The sequence below is a fragment of the Symsagittifera roscoffensis genome, chromosome 10 (genome assembly GCF_963678635.1).
Source record: "Symsagittifera roscoffensis chromosome 10, txSymRosc1.1, whole genome shotgun sequence".
Taxonomy (NCBI): domain Eukaryota; kingdom Metazoa; phylum Xenacoelomorpha; order Acoela; family Convolutidae; genus Symsagittifera; species Symsagittifera roscoffensis.
In genome coordinates this window covers 27,737,777-27,751,547 of record NC_087071.1, presented here as the reverse complement: position 1 = coordinate 27,751,547, position 13,771 = coordinate 27,737,777, and the positions used below count along the sequence as shown (strand labels likewise).

At 36.8% G+C, this 13,771-nt stretch overlaps 1 protein-coding gene across 1 annotated transcript in view; it reads left to right on the top strand.

The window, feature by feature from the left end:
• Positions 1-2,091: 2,091 nt before the first annotated feature.
• Positions 2,092-13,771, top strand: part of LOC134855448 (uncharacterized) — a 77,569-nt gene continuing 65,889 nt past the window's right edge. The window contains exon 1 of the mRNA XM_063871978.1: positions 2,092-2,115. The gene's annotated coding sequence lies outside the window, so the exon portion shown is untranslated. The remainder of the gene's footprint in view (positions 2,116-13,771) is intronic.

Below are 13,771 nucleotides of genomic sequence, written 5' to 3'. Positions count from 1 at the left end.
TGATCAGCCTGCCACTCTACCCTCCGGTCACCGGCAAAATCACCATTAACGTGCTTAAACACTCAAATTACACTCGAGGGAGGGTACCCAACCCTTCACCAAAACACACAATCTCTCTATCAGAAACGATATAAATCAATCTGAAACAACAACAAATAGGAAGGTCAGATCACATCTCGTCCGGAAATAACATATAAACTGTCACTTTATGTTTTTTTTACTGTTTTTGGTCTTTTTTGGATTTTTTACTGTTTTTTGTACTTTTTTTGTTTTTAAATAATTATTTTTGGCTTTTTCTTGGTTATACACTATTTTTTGTTTGGTTTTACGCTTTCTCTTTAATTGTTTTTGGTCCTGGGACCTCAGGACAAGCGGGCTCTAGATTTCCCACCTAACCCTCCGACCCCCGGAATTTTCGGTGTTAACTAAGTTAAAAAGCTAAATCGTACTAGACGGAGGGGTACGCACCTTCCCCCTAGTACGAAAACGGTCATTAAGGCCTCTAACTCGGGCATACGCCCGGAGCGGAGGGTACGTCGCTGAAACGCTTGCTGATCATGATGGTTTCATGCCTTTAACAGGCCCACCCAGGAGCGCCATAAAAACGTCTATGTAACATTCGCCCAAATATCACACAGCGACGGAGCGTAGAAAAAGTACCTATTGACGACTGGCAGGCGTCAGTTACCTTAATTCCACTCGTTTTTCACCGTCTCGACCTTGCCAGTTGATTTTCTGGTCTGTCTAGGGCAAAGTAAAAAGTTACTATTTTTAGGCCATCAGTCAAACGACTTTTGATCAGCTTTCGTTTGCATGCGAACACAACCACATAGCTGAGTCTCGGATCCTCAGACTACGTGATTGTCATTAAAAACACGGCTCGAACCACCTATTTCTATATGTTTTTGTGTGACAGTTTTATATTAAATCCATTGGAGATGGATTGACCTTTTCCTTTCTCTATCTACTCATGCTCTGAAATATTAAATAATAACGGTGTTTAATTCAGATCTAGGACATTACAGCAACTGTTATGGCTAGTTTACACAGTCCCTTCACATATAACAGTCTCTGGGGGACCAAGCCTCCGCTCCCGTGATTTTCTTGAGACAACACTCTTATCTCCTATATTTCGTGTCCCGGGAGGGTTCCGTGGTATTTCTCTTCCCCCCACTGAAGCCTCCGTCTCCACAAATATCCGTCACTAAGGTCCTTATCGTGTGTTATTGCCACGATAAGAGGCTCCGTAATTTTCTCGTCTCGGATACAACCGTTCGTCACAAAATATGGCGTCGTTCTGATTTTTCTCTATTTTATTCAAAATGGCCGTCTTTTTTCTATTTCTCAGAAATGTTCTCCTTCAAATCGAAATTTTAAAAATAAAAATTCCAGAACATTCTGACCCTCCGTCGCAACACTTTTCTGTTCGTAAGGCCTTTAGTCACTTTTTTTTTCGTCGCGGGAAGGTTATACTGTGTCATCCGGCGGAATGGCACAATTTCGTTCAAGTTCTGCTGCTTCCCAACTGCTAAAATGGTCGTTGTCTTCAAACGGTAGCAGGCTCAACCATATATCAAAAGAAAGCCATATCTATCATTATCACTTCCATATCTAGAAAATTCCAAGGATTTTGACTGGAATACATGATGAAGGGACTCATGACTGTAACCTCGGTTACTATGATACTTTTGACTCTCTGATTGGCAGATCTAGAACTGGATTTCAAAGTGCTATTGTTTCTTAAAGTAGTCTTACGAAGATGCTTTTTTTATGCTTTAAAACATGCATAAAAATTTTAAATTTTACACGTCAATCGAATGCTCAGAATTTGTAAGTTACCCTAATTCAGATAGAAAAAAATTTGCGCACGTGCAATATAGTTGATGTTTTTGCCTTTTGATTTCTACATTTTGAAAGAGAAAAATCTAATTTTTTTTCAAGTATACCTACGGGTGAAGGCTTTTTTGCCCCCCATTGAGTAAAACCAAGTCATGAGTCAACAACAGCTGACGGAATCTCAGCTACCAATTACACATGATTTCAAAGGCTAATTAGGCTAAATAAGTTTATCACAACAATTTAGCCTAATTGTTGTGATAAACTTATTAAATAGATTTGTTATGTTTGATGTTTGTGCCTGTATGTGGAGCGCCCTCTGAGGGATTTTAGAGACAGGTCTGTCAAGTGGCTTTCTGTGGGGAGGTGGGGAACTGGAACTGGCTTGAGAAGTCTGGTGGTGCGCCGCTGAACCTACTGAGCTCGGGTGAGATTGTTCCTTGTTTTTGATTTTTAACCTTTATGCTGCCTTTTAACCTTTTAAATTAATTTAGTTGTCTTTTTTTTTTTATTTGCTGATTTGTAAAATTCCCACTAACCGCTTATCATGGGTTAGTTCAGTCCCCTAAAGTCCAGTCAAAATCCTTTTTTTACCTTTATGCTGCGTCAAGATGAGGAAAAACAACAAAGAGTGTACAAGCAAAGATTGCTTAAAACCTTCAGGACTGATAAATTGGATTAAATGTGATTGTTGTTCTAGTTGGTATCATATCAGTTGTGTAAATATTTCTCTTAGCGACTCTAAGAAAACCCAATGGTTTCAGTGTCCTTTATGCGTTGATGTAAAATCTGTTAATAAAGCAACAATAGGTAATGATTTAGTGCTAGACAATTATGTTAATACAGCCATCTCAAATGTCCGAGTACTCAAGAGAGTACCAAAAGACTCGCGTGTTCCCTTGGCGGAAAATCTGTCGGACAAAATAAATGACATCGTCTACAATGTAGAAGATGTTACAAAATGGCTAATTTTTTTAACGTCGTTCTTGTTTTTTTTTGGAGCAACCGAAAAGAAGTGGACGCAAACAGACCACAAGCATGAGCTCTTTGATAAATAAAAAAATTCGAGCAAATGACGTGTCACTTCCAAAACCCCATCCCCAAGTTTCAAGCCCGCCTCTGAGTGACCTCGAGCAGAGAATAAAGTTAATAAGTAGTAAGCTCGATGAAGGAAATGTAAAGGGAGGAATAAGGCTTGCTGCTTCGGATGACAAAATAGCTCCTTTTTCAACTGATAACTATCAAAAATTGTTATCTAAGCACCCGCAGCGAGCCAAATTTGCAGCTCCAAATCCAGAAAAGTTGGATAGTTTTTTCGTAACCGATTTCGACCTATACAAAGCGATAATGTCCTTTCCAAACGGATCAGCAGCAGGTCCTGATAAAATATTTCCTCAAATTTTTAAAGATCTTGTTAGTAAGTCGAATGGCAGTGCAGGACTTAATTTTCTGAAATCGCTTACTAAGCTGATAAACCTCATTGGAGATGGCAAAATACCGGAACCACTAAGACCTTTCTTTTTTGGCGCAAAGCTTATCGCCCTCATAAAAATAGACGGAGGGTTGAGACCGATTGCCATAGGCAACACGATGAGACGTATCGCGTCTAAATGCGCTGGAACCAAGGCCCTCTCCGAGCGACAAAATTTTTTCGGAAACGTACAGGTAGGATGCGGTACCAAACGAGGAGCAGAAATAGCTGCGCACTCGTTTCGAAACCTAATTGAACGCGACGACAATCCAAAATGTACTGTTCTTTTAAAACTAGATTTTAAGAATGCCTTTAACTCTTTAAACAGAGAAACAATGCTGAATCATGTTTTTTCAAATCGCCCCGAATTATATAATTACACCCATTGCGCGTATGCTAAACCTAGTTACCTTTTTTACGGAAGCTCTGTCATAATGTCAGAAGACGGAACTCAGCAAGGTGATCCTGAAGCCCCACCCCTTTTTGCGGAAACAATTCATACACTAGTCAAACAGTTGGAGTCGAAAATTAACATCTGGTATTTAGATGATGGGAATTTAGCCGACGACTATAAGGTAGTACTCCGGGACCTTAAAAACATTCTGAAATCGGAACAAATTTACGGCCTGAGCTTAAACACTGAGAAGTGTGAACTTTGTTTTTTGGGACCGACTACTAGTACACAGTATAATTCAATTTTAACACAATTTCGAAAAATATGCCCCAAAATAAAAATAAAAACAAAAGAAGAACTCCTCATTTTAGGATCTCCAATCGGCGAACTTTGCCGAAAAGAATTACTCGACGAAAAAATTAGGGAGCTTGAAAAAATCTCGGATGTCCTTGACAAACTAGACGCCCATTATAATTTTTACCTCCTGAAAAATTGCTTTAGCATGCCAAAACTCCTATATTTTTTGCGTACGAGCCCTTGTTTTTTGCAAAATGATTTTTTGGAACGCTACGATAAATTACTAAGAAATTCGTTATGCAAGGTCACTAACGTGAAAATGGATGATAACCAGTTTTTACAAGCAGTTCTCCCGGCAGCCAAAGGTGGCTTGGGCGTTTCTTCCGCTCGTCTACTCGCTTTACCCGCTTTCTTAGCCTCAGCAGTAGGAGCGAAAGATGCCTTGAGCGAAATCTTTGGTTTGGAGCATGTGGATGGAACCTATGATGATGCGCTTAAACGGTGGTTTGACCTTGGAAAAATTGAAATGGCTCCGGAAAATGAAATCCAAAAAAATTGGACGGAGCCAACTTTTGACAGCGAAATTGCAGACTTGATTTTACGACTCGAACCAACGGACGTGAAAAGGTTCAACGCGTTCCAAGATAGATTTGGATCCCAATGGTTGAACGTCATCCCCTGCAAAAATTTAAGGTTAAAACTGTCGAACCAACAACTCAGAATTGCGATAGGACTTCGATTAGGATCAAAAATATGCGAACGGCATAAATGCGTGTGCGGAAAAGACGTTACCGAGGATGGTTGGCATGGTCTTTCTTGCCTCAAAAGTGCAGGGAGATTCTCTAGGCATTCAAACCTGAATGCCCTTATAAAGCAGAGTCTATCATCTACTCACATTCCGTCTGTTTTAGAACCACGACACCTCTACAGGACCGATCAGAAGCGACCAGACGGTTTGACGCTCGTTCCATGGGCTGATGGTAAGCAGCTCTTGTGGGATGTAACGGTAGTAGACTCCTTAGCTCCTTGTAGGATTAATGCCGGGTCTGTTTGTAACCCTGGTACGGCTGCCGCTGAAGCGGAAGAGCGAAAAATTGACAAATATAAAGATCTTGTAAATGATGGATATCTTTTTCAACCGCTAGCTTTTGAAATTCAGGGCGCGGCCGGCCCCAGCACAGAAGTTTTTTTGAGCAAGCTTTGTAAGAACCTAAGCATCTGCACTGAGGAACCCAGAGCAGGCAGCTTTTTAAAACAGAGAATCTCCCTGGCAATACAGATTGCGAACGCCGCTTGCGTACTCGGAACAATAAATGACAAAATAACTTTCGACGAAATTTTTTACTTGTAACACTTGTATATTATATTATCTCGTGTCGAGTTGCGTGTTCTTATTGAAGAAGCGTAACCCGTATCGATTTTAAATGAAAAGGACTTAAACACTTGACATCTTCTTTTATCATTATCACTTCCATATCTAGAAAATTCCAAGGATTTTGACTGGAATACATGATGAAGGGACTCATGACTGTAACCTCGGTTACTATGATACTTTTGACCTTCTGATTACCTTTGAAAAAAAAAATAAGAAAAAAATTACACATGAAGTGCTGATTGAAACGGAGACAAATTTCAGAAATGCGCTAACAGCAAACAAATCGACGACACAAACAAAACAAATCCAAATAATCAAAATCATCCCCCCATTCTCGAGAGAAATTGTAAGGTTAGCTGAAAATCTGGCTCAGGCATATCGAAGTTGTGCTTCCGATATACTTAAACAATTCCCCACAACAATGCAACAGAAGATGACAATCTCAAAAACAATAACCGTGACGAAAGATGACCGCAAACTTCATACACTGACAGTTATTGCTCCCCCCGAAGCAGAGCAATTCATAACTAGCATCAAAAGCGAAGGAATCATTCTTCTTAACAGGACGGTATTTCCCATGGGATGCTTTCCAAGGTCTCATAGACCCAAGAACATTTACCCTAAACTAGCAAAAATCAAATTGTCGAACTTGCCTTATGTATGCAACGATATCGAAGCGAAATTAATTCTCCAATTGCCAGAAGACATAATTCATAGCCCCATATTCCAACGTGAGACCTGTATCGTAACTGAAACGGGTCAGTATGTTTACACAGGAAGAGCAATTTTAGAAGTTAAAATACAAAACGAAGAACAAGAGAAAAAGCTGAAGGACTGGTCTTATAAATCGAGAATGGATGGCTTCAAAATGTGGGAAGGTGTAGAAATCTCGTTTCACATACCTTCACTACATGAATGTCAAAAATGCAAGATGTCTGGACGCCAAGAAAAAGGTCATCACGATGATTGGTGTAACATAGGGAACCAAATAACCAAAAATCCAAATAATCACTACCCACAAAAACCAAGCTCCAATAATGCCAGCGACGAGAAAAACGATGACGAAACAACAATCGATAAGTTTTGTGATGGTACCGAAAATGAAGAAGATAAGAATGTTGAAGCACCACCATCTGGAGTTTTGATTGATGAATCTAAAACAAACAGTGCAGCTACTCCAAGCGAAGAAAAACAAAAGGATGAGGTTCTCAACAATCAGGTCGTAGATTTTCATTCTTACTCTGCAAAAGAAAAAAAAGACAAACTAAATATCGAAAATAACAAACGAAAATGTTCCTCTGACGGAAGAATGCTTACAAAAAGAGAGCGTGAAACTTCACCAACCTCTTGGTCAGTTTTAACACGGAAGAAAGGGCCAAAAATGAAATCTAAAAATAACGGAGAAGACTTGGTTGGAGGGAAGTTTTAGCAAAATTTTTATGTGCGAAAAACCAGATATTTTTTCCGTTAAAATTTTTAGCATAGGAAATCCAGCTAAATTACACTCACTTATCAAAAAATGCCAAGTTTTAAAAAAATCACCCAGTTTCATTTTGTGCATTCAGGAAGCAAAAATTTCGAAACTTACAAATATACATTTGAGTTTACTGGATAAATATAATGTTTTATTCGATTTCATACCGGGCTCAAATAATTCTGGTGGTTTCTTAACGTTATGGTCATCAAACTTGAGTCCTGCTAAAAGAATTGCTTCAAGTACAGGTTTTCAATTGTTAAAGTTTGTCAAACTTGATTGGTTTGTTATCAACGTTTATGCGAACCCAATTTCATTCCGAGCAACTTTGAATTCCCTGAAATTAAGTATCAGATTTTTACCTAACAAATCGAAAATTATCATGATGGGTGACTTTAATGCGCTGAGTTATGATAATATTAACAGTTCTTCAATACTTAAGTTAAATGATGCACGTATCAAACGATTTACCCAACTCAAAGAACAAATTCTTGACTGTTTTGGTTTTGTTGATTTTGCACTCAAGAATGATTTTTGTGATTATACACATTATGACAAACAACATAAAACTTTTGCACGCATAGATTATGTCTTCATAAAATTCGAAACAGAGTTTGATTCTATGCAAAGCATTCAAATATCAATATCTGATCATTTGCTCTTACACGTTTTTGTTAAGCCATCTAACTTGTATCAGCGCGGCCCTAGTTACTGGAAATTAAATGAAGAAATTTTAAACAACAACGCCAGCTTAATTCGTGAAGACCTAAAAAATTTTTACGAAAATGAATCACCAAGTAGTTACGAAAACTTTAAGCACAATTTTCGTGACCTTCTGAAGTTTATTCAAGAGAACAAAAAGCGTGTAGATCAGAAAGAACTTAATTTATTGAAGTATCACGAAAATGTTCTCAGAGATTGCATTCACAGCGGAAAAGGTCCGTACCCTAATTTGATTGAAAAATATCATTTGGTGCTGGAACATCTTCAAAAAGTTTCCAAGGAAAAAGATTTTTCAGATTATCGAAAAATTCAGAAAACACTCAGCTATACATTCGAGGGTGTTCCCAAATTTTGTAGTCAATGGACATCAAAGAACACAATTAATTCAATCAAGAGAATTCAAGTGGATCAGAACGTTTATCATACGGATGAAGATATTCTTAATCAATTTCGAAAGTATTTTTCAAATATTTTTTCAAATAGTTCTACAACAGACTCCGATCAACTACTAAAGACATTTTTATCAAAAAATAAACTCGAAAAAAATGAGAATGATGGCTATAATTACTTTACAGAAGATGAAATTCACTTGGCTATAAACAAACTGAATTTGAAAAGTTCGCCTGGACCAGACGGCCTTACTTCTAAGCTATACAAGACTTTCACGGATGAGTTTTGTTCGATTTTAGCTAAAGTTTTTAATCATTTTGTTCATGGTGGAAAACTTCCAAATAGTTTTTATTTAGCAATAATCAAACTGATCCCGAAATCTGAAAATGCCATAGCAGTACAAGATTTTCGCCCCATCAGCCTTATGAATACTGATGCGAAAATCTTTGCCCATGTAGTCTGTAATCGAATTAAAAATAACCTTTGCAAAGTTGTAAAAAACCATCAGCACGCGTATTTGCCTGGAAGACAAATGCACACAGCAATACGAAAATTGAAAAAAGCGATTACTCCAGAACGATTGGCTACCCGAGGTTCATGTGCTGTAAAATTAGACTTTTCTAAAGCATTTGACAGAGTTGACAGATCACTTCTCATCAAAATTTTGAAAGGGTTAAACCTTGATGAGCTTTCAGTTAGAGCTATTGAAACTTTGTATTTAGACTCAAAAGCAGTAATTGAGATAAATGGCTTTTTATCAGCCAGCTTCAAAATTTATCGCGGTGTGAGACAAGGTTGCCCTCTTTCCGCTTTTTTATTCATAGTTTTTATCGAACCCCTTCTTCAAGCAATTGAATCTACAGAAGCAATTGAAGGTTTCGGGATATTGTGCCCCAAACTAGTTTCATATGCAGACGACATAACTTGCCTTATCAAAATCCGATGTATTGACAGGTTGTTTCGCTTAATCGATACATTTTGCAAACAAACTCAAATGATGATTAACATAAGTAAAAGCGAAGTGCTTTCCATACCTGATTTATCACCCTATAAAACAGTCAAGGAAACAAAAATACTTGGTGTCTTGTTTTACACTTCCCAAAAAATTGAAAATATTGAACTATTGTTGAGTTCACAAATTCAAAAACATCGCGGGTTAATTTCACTTAGTAAATCTTTGAGGGCCAAATCATTAACACTGTCAGTTTATGTTCTCCCTAAGTTTTTTCATTTGGCTCGTCATACTACAGTTAACTTGGATACTGTTAGTAAATGCCAAGAATTATTAAATACAGAATTGAAAAAAACAAGCAGACTCGACATAAGAAAAGAAGTTTTATATCACCCCATCTTAGATGGTGGGATAGGCTTACCATGCCTACAACTTAAACTTTTTAGTATGAAAATTATCGATTTCTTTGCTTCTGATATGTCAGATCAAAATAGTTTATTACCAACAGATTCAATTTTACCGAAAGAAATCGAAAATTTGTTGAGAAATACGAATATCTCTATTGAAAAAAGTTCAAGTGATTTTGCAATATTTTCAAACAGTACCAATAGCCGTTTAATTATAACAATACAGACAAAATCGCGAGATGTTTATTATTTCTGCTTACAAAACTGTAGTTTTCATCGAGCTGCGATTTTCCGCTTGGGTTTTGCAGCAAACCGTTACCTCTGTTCAGAAGAAGAATTGATTAAATTTACAGGCAAAGTTTGGAAAAATTCAATGCTTGATGTATGGGAAAAAAACTTTCTTTATAAATTTGCATACGCTGTTTTTAAAGATCGAGAAAAGCGGTGGTTCTTATTTCTCGAGAATGCCCCCGAATGTTTCTATTGTAATTTAGAATGCAAAACATTCGAACACCTAATTTTCAGTTGTCCCTCGCTACAACCTTCAAGAAACATATTACAGATTAACAATTGGCGTGACGTTTTTGTATCAACCAACATTGCAAGACTTAAGTATGTTGTTTCGGTTATTTGTGGTGCATATTCAAAATCATCGACGTCCTGGAAAATCAACTTGCAAACATTTGTGTCATGGGAAGTATGGAAGATGAGAAATACAAACTGCTCCTTCTGATATAAACTATAAGGAAATGTAAGACTTCAGCAACAAACCAGGATACCCGTTATCCGGTAAAAGTATTGTCAATTGAACAAATATGATGTTATTTGTTGTACATATTGATTATGAAACTCTTAACTAAACAAATTTAATTTACAATTTAAAAAAAAAAGATGTTTTTGCCTTCTGATTTCTACATTTTGAAAGAGAAAAATCTAATTTTTTTTTCAAGTATACCTACGGGTGAAGGCTTTTTTGCCCCCCATTGAGTAAAACCAAGTCATGAGTCAACAACAACTGACGGAATCTCAACTACCAATTACTCACGAAGTGCTGATTGAAACGGAGACAAATTTCAGAAATGCGCTAACAGCAAACAAATCGACGACACAAACAAAACAAATCCAAATAATCAAAATCATCCCCCCATTCTCGAGAGAAATTGTAATGTCAACTGAAAATCTGGCGCAGGCATATCGAAGTTGTGCTTCCGATATACTTAAACAATTCCCCACAACAATGCAACAGAAGATGACAATCTCAAAAACAATAACCGTGACGAAAGATGACCGCAAACTTCATACACTGACAGTTATTGCTCCCCCCGAAGCAGAGCAATTCATAACTAGCATCAAAAGCGAAGGAATCATTCTACTTAACAGGACGGTATTTCCCATGGGATGCTTTCCAAGGTCTCATAGACCCAAGAACATTTACCCTAAACTAGCAAAAATCAAATTGTCGAACTTGCCATATGTATGCAACGATATCGAAGCGAAATTAATTCTCCAATTGCCAGAAGACATAATTCATAGCCCCATATTCCAACGTGAGACCTGTATCGTAACTGAACCGGGTCAGTATGTTTACACAGGAAGAGCAATTTTAGAAGTTAAAATACAAAACGAAGAACAAGAGAAAAAGCTGAAGGACTGGTCTTATAAATCGAGAATGGATGGCTTCAAAATGTGGGAAGGTGTAGAAATCTCGTTTCACATACCTTCACTACATGAATGTCAAAAATGCAAGATGTCTGGACGCCAAGAAAAAGGTCATCACGATGATTGGTGTAACATAGGGAACCAAATAACCAAAAATCCAAATAATCACTACCCACAAAAACCAAGCTCCAATAATGCCAGCGACGAGAAAAACGATGACGAAACAACAAGCGATAAGTTTTGTAATGGTACCGAAAATGAAGAAGATAAGAATGTTGAAGCACCACCATCTGGAGTTTTGATTGATGAATCTAAAACAAACAGTGCAGCTACTCCAAGCGAAGAAAAACAAAAGGAGGAGGTTCTCAACAATCAGGTCGTAGATTTTCATTCTTACTCTGCAAAAGAAAAAAAAGACAAATTAAATATCGAAAATTAACAAACGAAAATGTTCCTCTGACGAAGAATGCTTACAAAAAGAGAGCGTGAAACTTCACCAACCTCTTGGTCAGTTTTAACACGGAAGAAAGGGCCAAAAATGAAATCAAAAAATAACGGAAAAGACTTGGCTGGAGGGAAGTTTTATCAAAAATTTCTATGTGCGAAAAACCAGATATTTTTTCCGTTAATATTTTTAGCATAGGAAATCCAGCTAAATTACACTCACTTATCAAAAAATGCCAAGTTTTAAAAAAATCGCCCAGTTTCATTTTGTGCATTCAGGAAGCAAAAATATCGAAACTTACAAATATACATTTGAGTTTACTGGATAAATATAATGTTTTATTCGATTTCATACCGGGCTCAAATAATTCTGGTGGTTTCTTAACGTTATGATCATTAAACTTGAGTCCTGCAAAAAGAATTGCTTCAAGTACAGGTTTTCAATTGTTAAAATTTGTCAAACTTGATTGGTTTGTTATCAACGTTTATGCGAACCCAATTTCATTCCGAGCAACTTTGAATTCCCTGAAATTAAGCATCAGATTTTTACCTAACAAATCGAAAATTATCATGATGGGTGACTTTAATGCGCTGAGTTATGATAATATTAACAGTTCTTCAATACTTAAGTTAAATGATGCACGTATCAAACGATTTACCCAACTCAAAGAACAAACTCTTGACTGTTTTGGTTTTGTTGATTTTGCACTCAAGAATGACAAACAACATAAAACTTTTGCATGCATAGATTATGTCTTCTTAAAATTCGAAACAGAGTATGATTCTATGCAAAGCATTCAAATATCAATATCTGATCATTTGCTCTTACACGTTTTTGTTAAGCCATCTAACTTGTATCAGCGCGGCCCTAGTTACTGGAAATTAAATGAAGAAATTTTAAACAACAACGCCAGCTTAATTCGTGAAGACTTAAAAAACTTTTACGAAAACGAATCACCAAGTAGTTACGAAAACTTTAAGCACAATTTTCGTGACCTTCTGAGGTTTATTCAAGAGAACAAAAAGCGTGTAGATCAGAAAGAACTTAATTTATTGAAGTATCACGAAAATGTTCTCAGAGATTGCATTCACAGCGGAAAAGGTCCCAACCCTAATTTGATTGAAAAATATCATTTGGTGCTGGAACATCTTCAAAAAGTTTCCAAGGAAAAAGATTTTTCAGATTATCGAAAAATTCAGAAAACTCTCAGCTATACATTCGAGGGTGTTCCCAAATTTTGTAGTCAATGGACATCAAAGAACACAATCAACTCAATCAAGAGAATTCAAGTAGATCAGAACGTTTATCATACGGATGAAGATATTCTTAATCAATTTCGAAAGTATTTTTCAAATATTTTTTCAAATAGTTCTACAACAGACTCCGATCAACTACTAAAGACATTTTTATCAAAAAATAAACTAAAAAAAATGAGAATGAGTGCTATAACAACTTTACAGAAGATGAAATTCACTTGGCTAAAAATAAATTGAATTTGAAAAGCTCGCCTGGACCAGACGGCCTTACTTCTAAGCTATACAAGACTTTCACGGATGATCTTTGTTCAGTTTTAGCTAAAGTTTTTAATCATTTTGTTCATGGTGGAAAACTTCCAAACAGTTTTAATTTAGCAATAATCAAACTGATCCCGAAATCTGAAAATGCCATAGCAGTACAAGATTTTCGCCCCATCAGCCTTATGAATACTGACGCGAAAATCTTTGCCCATGTAGTCTGTAATCGAATTAAAAATGACCTTTGCAAAGTTGTAAAAAACCATCAGCACGCGTATTTGCCTGGAAGACAAATGCACACAGCCATACGAAAATTGAAAAAAGCGGTTACTCCAGAACGATTGGCTACCCGAGGTTCATGTGCTGTAAAATTAGACTTTTCTAAAGCATTTGACAGAGTTGACAGATCACTTCTCATCAAAATTTTGAAAGGGTTAAACCTTGATGAGCTTTCAGTTAGAGCTATTGAAACTTTGTATTTAGACTCAAAAGCAGTAATTGAGATAAATGGTTTTTTATCAGCCAGCTTCAAAATTCATCGCGGTGTGAGACAAGGTTGCCCTCTTTCCGCTTTTTTTTTCATAGTTTTTATCGAACCCCTTCTTCAAGCAATTGAATCTACAGAAACAATTGAAGGTTTCGGGATATTGTGCCCCAAACTAGTTTCATATGCAGACGACATAACTTGCCTTATCAAAATCCGATGTATTGACAGGTTGTTTCGCTTAATCGATACATTTTGCAAACAAACTCAAATGATGATTAACATAAGTAAAAGCGAAGTGCTTTCCATACCTGATTTATCACCCTATAAAACAGTCAAGGAAACAAAAA